Source organism: Cnephaeus nilssonii (genome assembly GCF_951640355.1).
Source record: "Cnephaeus nilssonii genome assembly, chromosome: 10".
Taxonomy (NCBI): Eukaryota; Metazoa; Chordata; class Mammalia; order Chiroptera; family Vespertilionidae; genus Cnephaeus; species Cnephaeus nilssonii.
This window is the reverse complement of record NC_137081.1, coordinates 3852116-3862197: the sequence shown is the minus strand read 5'-3', so window position 1 is coordinate 3862197 and position 10082 is coordinate 3852116. Positions and strand designations below refer to the sequence as shown.

Below are 10082 nucleotides of genomic sequence, written 5' to 3'. Positions count from 1 at the left end.
TATAGATACATATTTCAACAGGAACATTTTTCTCTTTCCAATTAGGAATCCAGTCTATGTCTGAATTTCTTTATACACATGAAAATAAAAAGACCCACGCTAGGGCCAGTTCTGCACAAAATAAAGATTTTTTTTTTTCACATTTATTGTGTGATGAAAGCCCAGAATGTTTCTGCTTTTGGGCAAAAAAAAAAAAAAAATCAAGGTTTAAACCTCCTGCATTTCAGGCCAAGATCAGGAAACCGGAAGCTCCTTGGACAGAGCCAAGCAGCTCGTGTTGGTAAAGGTTGTATTGAAAGTCATTTCCTACATTAAGAGACTAATGCCCGGGCCCAGTTAATTCTTGCTTGAAAGTTTGTTTACTGCCCTCCGGCCCCAGCCTAAGTGATTTTATATTGGAGATAGAGAGCATGAGGAATCGAGGTGCAGGCAGCGATCATTATTAACAGTTCCATGGCAACCACCCGTCCTCTCCTAAAAACCAGCGCGGACACCACAAAGCTGCTCAGATGAAACTGGCGTTGTGACCTTTGGGTTGTGCTGGATCTGGGTGTCGAGATAAAGACTTCTGCAGCCAGGAGCTCATGCCTAAAGGGAACGGGCAGTAACTCCCATTATTGAAGAGTCTTCTTATTTTTGTTTTAAACATTGCGTTGTCCTGAAGCACTGAAATTATTTTTAACTCTCCACTCAAACTTCCCAGTGAAGAAGCCAGACCTTTAGCAAAACAGCATGATAGTCATACATTTAGACTTTGCACCACAAAACCAATTCATTAAATATTTATTAAGCAATGCAACCATTTGTCTCTCCCACTGGCTAAAAATTCTTAGTCCCCAAAGTAGGAAGACACGAGCCTGGGGGAGAGGGAACCAATAGTTATATATTTTGGTCAGTCCTCACCAGAGGATATTTTTGGATTGATTTTAGAGAGAGTGGAAGGGAGGAGGAGAGAGAGAGAAACATCAATGTGAGAGAGACACATTGATTGGTTGCCTCCTGCACAGGACAGACCAGGGCTGGGGGTCGAGCCTGCAACCGAAGTACGTGCCCTTGACCAGAATCAACCAGGAACCCTTCAGTCCATAGGCCAACGCTCTATCCACGGAGCCAAACCAGCTGGGGTGGGAACCAATCTTTTTGATAGCTTCTGTTACACCGGGATGGGATCTCCAGTGGTCAGGTCCTGCATACCTACCACACGCTAGACACAAGCTCTATCTCATTCAATCAAACAAATCCTATTAGAAAGGTGCTATTTTTTGCACCTGAGACTTTTGACAATTTACTCCAACAAGTAAGATGGGGGAGGGAGGGAACTCCAGAATTCTTAACCACTCTAGGTTCTCACTCATCGTGTTATAATTTAACTATTTTTCCTTTGCTGGTCACAGAGTTAAAAGTCTGGCCCAAGTTCACGTAACTATTGAGTGTGAGAGTCAGTGCTCAATCCCAGTCTGAACTCCATGCTTTTGCCAAAACAGACTCCTAATTGTATCATCCAACTGTGCTTAACGACGAGTCACTTTACAGGCTCTCAGATGGGGTAGGATTAACGTCATTGTATCGCCCCTTAGGCAGCAGGTGTCACAGATCGCCACGCTACGTAAATGGTTTTGGAGATTGTGATTCAATGCTAAGAAAAAGCAGCCCCTGGTTCTTGGGGAGCCACACAGAGACTATTATTCAAGGCCACGGAGGGGCTCCCTAGCTCCTTGGCATTGTCCATTGTCAGTAGCTGCAGGTTCACTTTGGGGCATGGTTTAATAAGGGCAGTTTGTCAACAGAGAGAGAGGCTGGGATTGGCTAATTCGAAGATGGCACAAGACGTCTGCTCCAACTCTGTACATTAAAGGAATCATCCCCTTGTGTCATGCTGGAGAAGTCACCATCTCCTGCCTGGGCTCGTCCTCTGATAGGCTGAAAAGATAAACAAGTGGCAAATCAGCATGGGGTTGTGCAGGGGAGGATGGAGGTTCAGAAGTACGGTGAACCTCGAGGAGAGGGAGACCTAGCCCTGATGATAATTCCTACAAAACCGTCCGGCTGTCTTCCCGAGGGGAACAGGAGCCAACGCTGGTGCCTCCATTTCTGTGCTCAAGCCACCAAAGGAAGCCCTCCAGGCCAGCCCTCTCCCATCGAGACGGATGCTGCAGGCAGGCTTCTTCCAAAGGCTCTGGCAGCGGTCACAAACCCAAATGTCTACGGGGGCTCACAATGAGCAAAATGGTGCCAGGAGGTGGCGGCAATGGTGCCAGAGCTGCTGCATGTGGGCCACGTCCTCCGGATGGGGCGCCCTTCTAACTCACCCGCCCAAAGGTGGTGCCTTTTTTCAATTTCCAGAAAGGGACGGTACATTCTAGGAGCCGCCCAGGGTTGGGGTAAACGGCCAGCCACTACCCAACTCCGCTTGCCATGTCAGAAACCAAGCCCGGTGTTGCCGAAACTTCTACTTCTTTTAAGAAGGGCCAAAATTCAGATTTCTTTCTACATGAAATCCTCTTTGCTTTTAACTCTTGGCAACTGGCTCAAATCATGTTAACTAGCATGCAAGCCAGTAGTAACTGTCTGCTCTCGATGGATCCCTGGCATGGACCACAGTGTCTGACTTCCGGTCTATAGAGATGAAGGCTCTGAACGCTCCTTCCCACCCTGAGGCACAGACTCAAGAGTAGAAGCTAGTCCCAGGATTGGATTTGCCTTGAGAAAAAAACACAAACCTTCTTAGGGAAATATAGAGTGCCAAGGCACTCTTCCCAGAACTTGTAAGCAATGTTCTCTTACTGCTTCCTGAATTTGTAAGATTCCTGTTCATGCTGCATAGCTCGTGACTGGGGAGAGAGCCACCTATCACATTGAAAGGTGGCTAGAGGATCTATTTTGTTCATCAGGTTATTTTGTTCATTAGATTCCACAGAGACATTGAAGCATACAACAGACTGACAAATTTCAGAGGGAAAGTGAAGGGGGAAATCATTAACCAAAGAATGCATTATGCAGACAATAGGGCGGTGAAGGCCTGGGAGGGGGCGGGATCAGGGTGGAGGGGGTCAATGAGCGAAAAGGGGGGGCATCTGTAATACTTTCAACAATAAAAATAAATAAATAAAAAGAAAGGTGGTTGTAGGCTCTCTAATGGCAAAGCACCACTTATTATTAGCATCGCTAACTACCTGTGGGCTAGGCAGAACCCTTGCTTGTCTAAGGGGTTGGTAGTTTTGGTAAACTGAGCATAGGATGTGACTATCCTATTTCTATGTTCCAGTTGAAAAGTACCTACTAAATATATATATATTTATTTATATATAAAATATTTATATATCATATATATTTTTTCCAGTTGAAAATACCTACTTATCTATAATAATAAAAGCGTAATATGCTAATTAGACTGGACGTCCTTCCAGATGACCTTCAGGACGAAGCCGGAGCTGCAAGGGAAGCCCAGGTCCCGGGTGCCTGCCGGCGGCCAGAGGAAGCCTGGGTCCCAGGTGCCAGAGGGAAGCCGGGGACGGCAGCTGGGGGGAAGGAAGACCTACTCTTGCACAAATTTTGTGCATCGAGCCTCTAGTATATATATTCCTGTCAATAACCTAGAGGTCCTACAGAGGACAAAACAGCAAGTCTGAATTCTGCTCTGCAATATATCATAGCAAAATTGCCAGCCAACACTCCATTCTTCAACTCTTTATTGTTCGTAATGAGGCACTAAAGGGAAAGAACACAGCTCAATTTTTCGGAAGCTAAATTGAGCCTTCAGAGCTCAGAGTTGGGGGGAAACTGTCACAGGTGTAGCGCAAGGGGCAAGCGGCCCTTTGTCAAGGAGGAACCGGCCGCCCCCGGAGCTCTAAAGCCGCTCAGGGATCAGTGCGCTCTCCAAGGGGCACTGTTCGCTGCCTCCAGATCCCAGGGCCGCGCAGGGGAGACCTTGTGAACGTGCCTTCCTTGAAAAATCAAATTTCCTACGGACCTCCCATCAATAATGTTAAATCCCCACAGAATAAAGGACGCCTGCTCCCAGGATGGGGGAGCAAAGCAATGCCTCGGGTTAGGAGACTGCCCTTGAAATTAGCCAGAGGAAGGGAGACTGAAGCACATGGGGTATCATTTCATAACAACCTTCCTTTCCTCTCTTTCTTTCTGAACTAAAAATATCTTTCCCACCTACCTTGTAACTAGACATTTCAGAGATAAATAAAAGCAGGGAGGCGTGAACTATCCAATAACCACAGGCAGTTTTCGTCTGCAAGAAGTTTCCCCAGTAAAGGTATCCCCTTTTTTTTTATTAACATCTATTACATGTACTGGGCATTTATACGCCAGGCCCTGTGCCGGACCTGCAGATATGACAGAGAATAAGAGAAGAGTCTTTGCCGTCTAGAAACTATGTATTGAGGAAGGAGAGAGTGCTGAGAATCGCTTACATTAAGATTTCAAGCCCGGGCGCGTGGCTCAGGCTCAGTGGTTGAGCGCCGACCTATGAACCAGGAGGTCACAGTTTGATTCCTGGTCAGGGCACATGCCCAGGTTGGGGGCTCAATCCCCAGTGTGGGGCGTGCAGGAGGCAGCCGATCAATGATTCTGTCTCATCACTGATGTGTCTATCTCTCTCCCTCTCCCTTTCTCTCTGAAATCAATAAAAAACATATTTTAAAAAATATTTTGAACTTATAATAGCAAAGCAAAAGGGAACAAATAATTTGAAAGAAAAAGAAATCAGCCTGGCGAGCGTGCAGGTGCCGGGGTGGGGGTGGGGGGGAGGAGGGGGGGGCGGAAGGTGGAGGGGGGAGGACCGCGCTGCGAGATGCCGGCTATGAGTTTGACATCTGCTTCCCCTCAGTGCAGAAGAGGGCAGTCCGGACCCTCTGGACAGTGCTGGGTGCCGCTGACCCCCTGTGGCTGCCTGAGTGAGGACCTGGCGGGTCGATGAGCGGCACTGTGGGGGTCAGCCTGGCCTTAAGGCAGAAACCGCTGCCAAGCGTGGCGAGGCCGGGTAACGATCTGGAGGCGCTCCTATGATGTCCACCACCGCCGATGGAGCCCGCCCGCCCCTCTACAGCCACATCCGCAAGGACCGCAGGTGTGCCGGCCTCGCTGGAGACCAGCTGCCCTCCTGTGCGGGTCTGAAGGACACCATTGCCAGCGCTCTGCCCTTTGGGAATGAAGAAATCGTGCCCCCATCAAGGAGGGGACACGGGTACTGATTGCAGCCCATGGCAGCAGCCTTCCGGGCCTTGTCAGACATCGGGGGGGCTTTCTGAAGGGGCGATCATGGAGGTGCACCTGCCGACTGGGCTTCCCATGCCTATGAATTGGATGAGAACTTGAAGCCCATCGAGCCCATGCAGTTCCTGGGGATGAAGAGCCCGTGGGTAAAGCCATGGAGGCTGTGGCTGCCCAGGGCAAGGCCAGGAAGTGAAGGCAAGCAGGCGAACAACCTTCCCAAGGTCACCTCCATCCCAGCCCAGCCCTCTGCATGCCCCTGCGCACATGCCACACTGACCGCATCTGTAGGCATCTGAGGGTGCAGCTGCAGATGGGCGGGTGGCTCCCTATTTTGTTTTAGCCATTTTGTCTCCCACACCCACTCCCTTCAACCCAGTCAGGATGGCACCTCTGGGGCCTGGGACCTCATCCAAGCCGAGGAAGACTCTTATGTAAGAGAGTCCAGAGGTGGTAACTCCGTTTTTGTTTTGTTTTGTTTTGGTTTTTTGCTAGTGTTTTGTTTACTACTAAGGATCTGCTTGAGATCCTTAGGGGGAGAGGAAGGAGCCTTGTTAAGGGGTGACCCCAGAGGAGAGGGTAATATGCTAATTATACCAGACATCTTCTGACGACCTTCGGGATGTCCTTCTGGACAAAGCCATGGTGGTGGGGCCAAGGCAGAGGCAGTAAGGGGCAATCAGGTCGGCAGGAGAGAGCAGTTAGGGCAATCAGGCCAGCAGGGGAGAGCAGTTAGGGGGATCAGGCCAGCAGGCAGGTGAGCGGTTAGGAGCCAGCAGTCCTGGATTGCTAGAGGGATGTTTAACTGCCGGTTTGGGATTGGACCTAAACTGCCAGTCAGACATCCCCTGAGGGGTCCCATACTGGAGAGGGTGCAGGCCAGGCTGAGGGGACCCCCACACACACACCCCTGTGCACGAATCTCGTGCACCGGGCCTCTAGTTTCTACAATACAAAACAAAAACCCTTCTGGGGTTTTCCTGGTGGTTGAAATACTCCCACATGTGGTCATCACAAAAGAAGCCATTCCTCACCCCGTGGCAGTGAGAGGCCTCTTGATCATGCCCAGGGGTGTCTCTCCCTGTGCCTGAGTCCTCAGTCCTGTCCCAGGGGTGTCTCTCCCTGTGCCTGAGTCCTCAGTCCTGTCCCAGGGGTGTCTCTCCCTGTGCCTGAGTCCTCAGTCCTGTCCCAGGGGTGTCTCTCCCTGTGCCTGAGTCCTCAGTCCTGTCCCAGGGGTGTCTCCCCCTGTGCCTGAGTTCTCAGTCCTGTCCCAGGGGTGTCTCCCCCTGTGCCTGAGCTCTCATCCTGTTCTAGTTTCGTGGCCCTGTCACTTGAGCCCAGTAAGCATTTGGGGCGTAACTACTAAATCTTTTTCACATCAGTATAATGAATGAGGGATGTGCAATAAGAATAAATAAATAAAAATAAGAAAGTCTTCAGCCTTAAGAAAATAGTTATTTGAGAAACAGTCACTCAAGATAGCTCATGGAGGCGCTGTGGCCAGGCTGTGTGACATCATACATGTCCAGGCTAGACATGGAAGGAGGCTAAACTGTGGAGGCTGAAGGTGTGGAGACAGAGTACACAGGAATAGAAATTTCTCCGCTCTGAAATACGAAGCAAAATGGCGGAAGGGAGATTCTGAGGGGAAAAAACCTATAGTTTTTAAAATGCAGCATTGACAGTGAGTGCATTCATTCGTTCTAATTAACAAGCCAGTGTGAAGCCTGCGTGAAGCGAAGGAAGGGTGCCAAAGAAGAAGGAAGATAAGAAGGAAAAGAGGGGAGAGAGGAGGAGGAGGAAGAGGAAGGAAACAGAAAGGAGGAATAAATCAATTAAAGTGAAACTGAAGTCTGGAATTCATTTGTGTTTCAGAACAGGAAGAAAGTTTCACCTCTGACCATTACCACCTCTCTTTTCCATAGCAACATCAAAGAAATATAAGGGATTTATTTTTTTCCACAAAAGATGCATTTTTTTCCCACAAAAGATGCATTTCTTTCTAATTATTGTCATCCTAAAGTTTTTAAACTATCCTGTTTGATCTATCACTTTAGAATACCAATTTTTCATATCTGTTTCTTCTAAGTGCAAAAAAGACAAAGAGACTTCCCTTCCTTTTATTGTTCTTTGAATGGGACTAGACATTAAAAAGTAGATTTACATTGCAAGTCATAGCTTGCAACTTCTGAAGCTCCCACGAAACTCATATATTCATTTTTTCCCTACTGAAGTGACAAGTTACTCCGCTTTCATCAATTTAAATGAAAACCCAGGAAGTAATAATAATGGCCCCCATTTCCACGAGCATTTTCTTTGTGTGAGGAGTCCAGGAGCTGAAAGTGTCTCTTTAGAGCTTGGTCCACTATTCTGAAATGAAGATGAACTATTAAACATAATTTATGAGTGTATACATGGAGCCTGTGTGGTTTGCTCTTAAAATCTTAGAGTCCTTCATCTTCCCTGCAGCCGGGCGATATCTTAAGAACATACCTCTAAGGGTTGCCTCCTGGGGCATGGGGAGGGCACTTGGGTAATCACTTAGCAACCATTTAAGAACACACCCCAAACTTGTATGAGGCAATTGCGACTGAAAGCCACGAGGAAATCTCGCCCTTAGACCCAGACAAGCAGGGAGCCCAGACTTTGCCTGTTCCTCAGGGAGCCCCATGCTCTAATGTACCTTCCAAACTTTTTTTTCTCCGTTTCCTTCTGGTGCCTGGGACCAGCCAGAGCTGACAGTGTCGTTGGACAAGAAGACACAGATCAACTCAGGACCCTGTGCATCCCAGCCTCCAAGCTTGGGGTGTGTTCTAAAATGGCTGCCAAGTTCCTGCTGAAGTGTCCCAGTGGGCAACGCTTCGAGATGTGTGGTTAAGACATGGCCCTGCAGGGAAGATGAGGAATTCTAAGCTCGCTCCCTTTCGCAGCACTGTCTAAGCCTCTGCCCATTCAAGGGCTAAGCCAGATGTCTCAAAGAGCCTTCTGTGTGTGTTAGCCAGCAGAGTATTTCTTTTAGGAAGCCATGAGCGTCTGGGTCAGATGGGCCTCTGGAATGGTGCTGACATGCTGACTTGTGGAAACTCACGTTTCTGAGGGACAAGGACACGTTTAGGGCTCTAGGATGCCAATGGTATACTGCCAACCCCGAGGCTTCAGCCGGGTGTGTGGGCTGGTAGAAGAAGGTGTCACCTCCAGTCGCTAGCACCATGGAAGCAAGGTGGACGCAGGTTTATCCAGGGCTGTCACCCCACTTCCCCCTCAGGGTCCACATCACGTGTTAGGCTACTTCCCCGAGGTCACCTCACCCATCTCCAAGAGCTTTTGAGACCTCTATTCCCCCATGTCCAGTGATGCTTCCAATCCATGTCCTCTCTTGCCTTACTTCATGTGTTGTTCTCGGCCAGGCTGGGCTTAAGCCATGCTGGACAAGGGATGGACATTCTAGTACAAATGGAACCACTCTTCTCATTCCCCACAGTTCTCGCCCATCTTCCTGGTGGATGTGGTATGGAAAGAGGGAAAGCCAACATTGAAACAGACCGCATTCTAGGGACACCATCATCACTGCCCAAGGACTTCAAGAGAAGCCATACCTGGAAGGCGAATCACTCTAAGTCGATGCTATAAAATTCTGAACACTACATTCGACATGACCCGAAAACAACTGCTCATTCACATTTTCCTACATGTGCTGGATAAGGCTTGCATTTGGGGTCAGCATCAACAAAGCACAATAACAACTTTTGAGACAGTCATGGAAAACCATTGTTCGTGGCATGATGGATGATGATACAGACTCATGAGTAATGATGCAACCGGCACTAAATAAGTGGTGTTAGACCCTACAGAGGCAAGGAGATCTATAGTGTTTCCATTCAAACAGGATCTAAAGAGCCATGGCATTGTGAATAGCAACAGCATTGCTACCTTTTTCTCACATGGTGAGAGATATGAAATTAGCCAGGAACCATGCACTTGACAATAAAGAACAAGAAGATACTGTGCCTAGCTACAAAAAAGAATCTTTACGTGCAATGATTGGACAATAAATATGTGTAAATAGCTCTACTTTATCATCCTTCTGAAGCTTTATTGCAAATTACCATATCTTACATAGGCCCATGAATTTTATAACAATTTTTTAAATCGGTATTTTTGTTTAGACAGAGATCCTACAGAAGATATTGGCCTGGAACCCTGTACCTCTTAGGGATGGTCCTGAGGAAAGGTAGCAGGTAACTTGCTAACACACTATTTCATCTTTCTCAGTAGAGCCACAGATTTCACATTACATGGCTGGGGAATGCATATGACTTGATTTAGCAAATATTTTATACACAAAATGAAATAATTACCGTTATGTGTTGCAAAGACTTGGGGACTTTTGCACTTTTTTTTTTGTAGCTATCCTATTTTTGTATTTTTTCCTGCTTGAAGATAATTCTCAATTACTCAGATATGGCTTATTCAGTTAGTAAATTAACTGCATAAAATTAAAGTTTTCTTTCTAGATTGTCTGACTTCCAACACTGAGTGTTTCTAGATGGCCTCACTATTTCATTAGTTGGTAGAAACTCAGAGAATATAAATTAATTTTGATGTCAGCCTTAAACCTGTTACTTATGGAAGAAAATCTGCTCTAACAATCATATAAATGCATCTTACCATATCAGGTTATTTCTGAAGTATCTAGCTCTTGGAATATCTTTGTCTTTTTTATGGACATATATAATAGCAGTTTAACTATTTTAAGGTTTCCATTATATGAATGTCTGTTATTCCATATATCACCCATATTTATATCTACGAAAATAATTACTTATTCATAGGTGATTATTCTGCTTAATGATTTAAAA

General features: G+C 47.0%; 1 pseudogene across 1 annotated transcript; it reads left to right on the top strand.

Moving 5' to 3' along the window:
• Window positions 1-4022: 4022 nt before the first annotated feature.
• LOC307106519 (phosphoglycerate mutase 1-like) lies at window positions 4023-5419 on the top strand (annotated as a pseudogene). The gene is made up of 2 exons: window positions 4023-4047; window positions 4778-5419. The product of its transcript is annotated as a phosphoglycerate mutase 1-like (transcript).
• Window positions 5420-10082: the final 4663 nt, after the last annotated feature.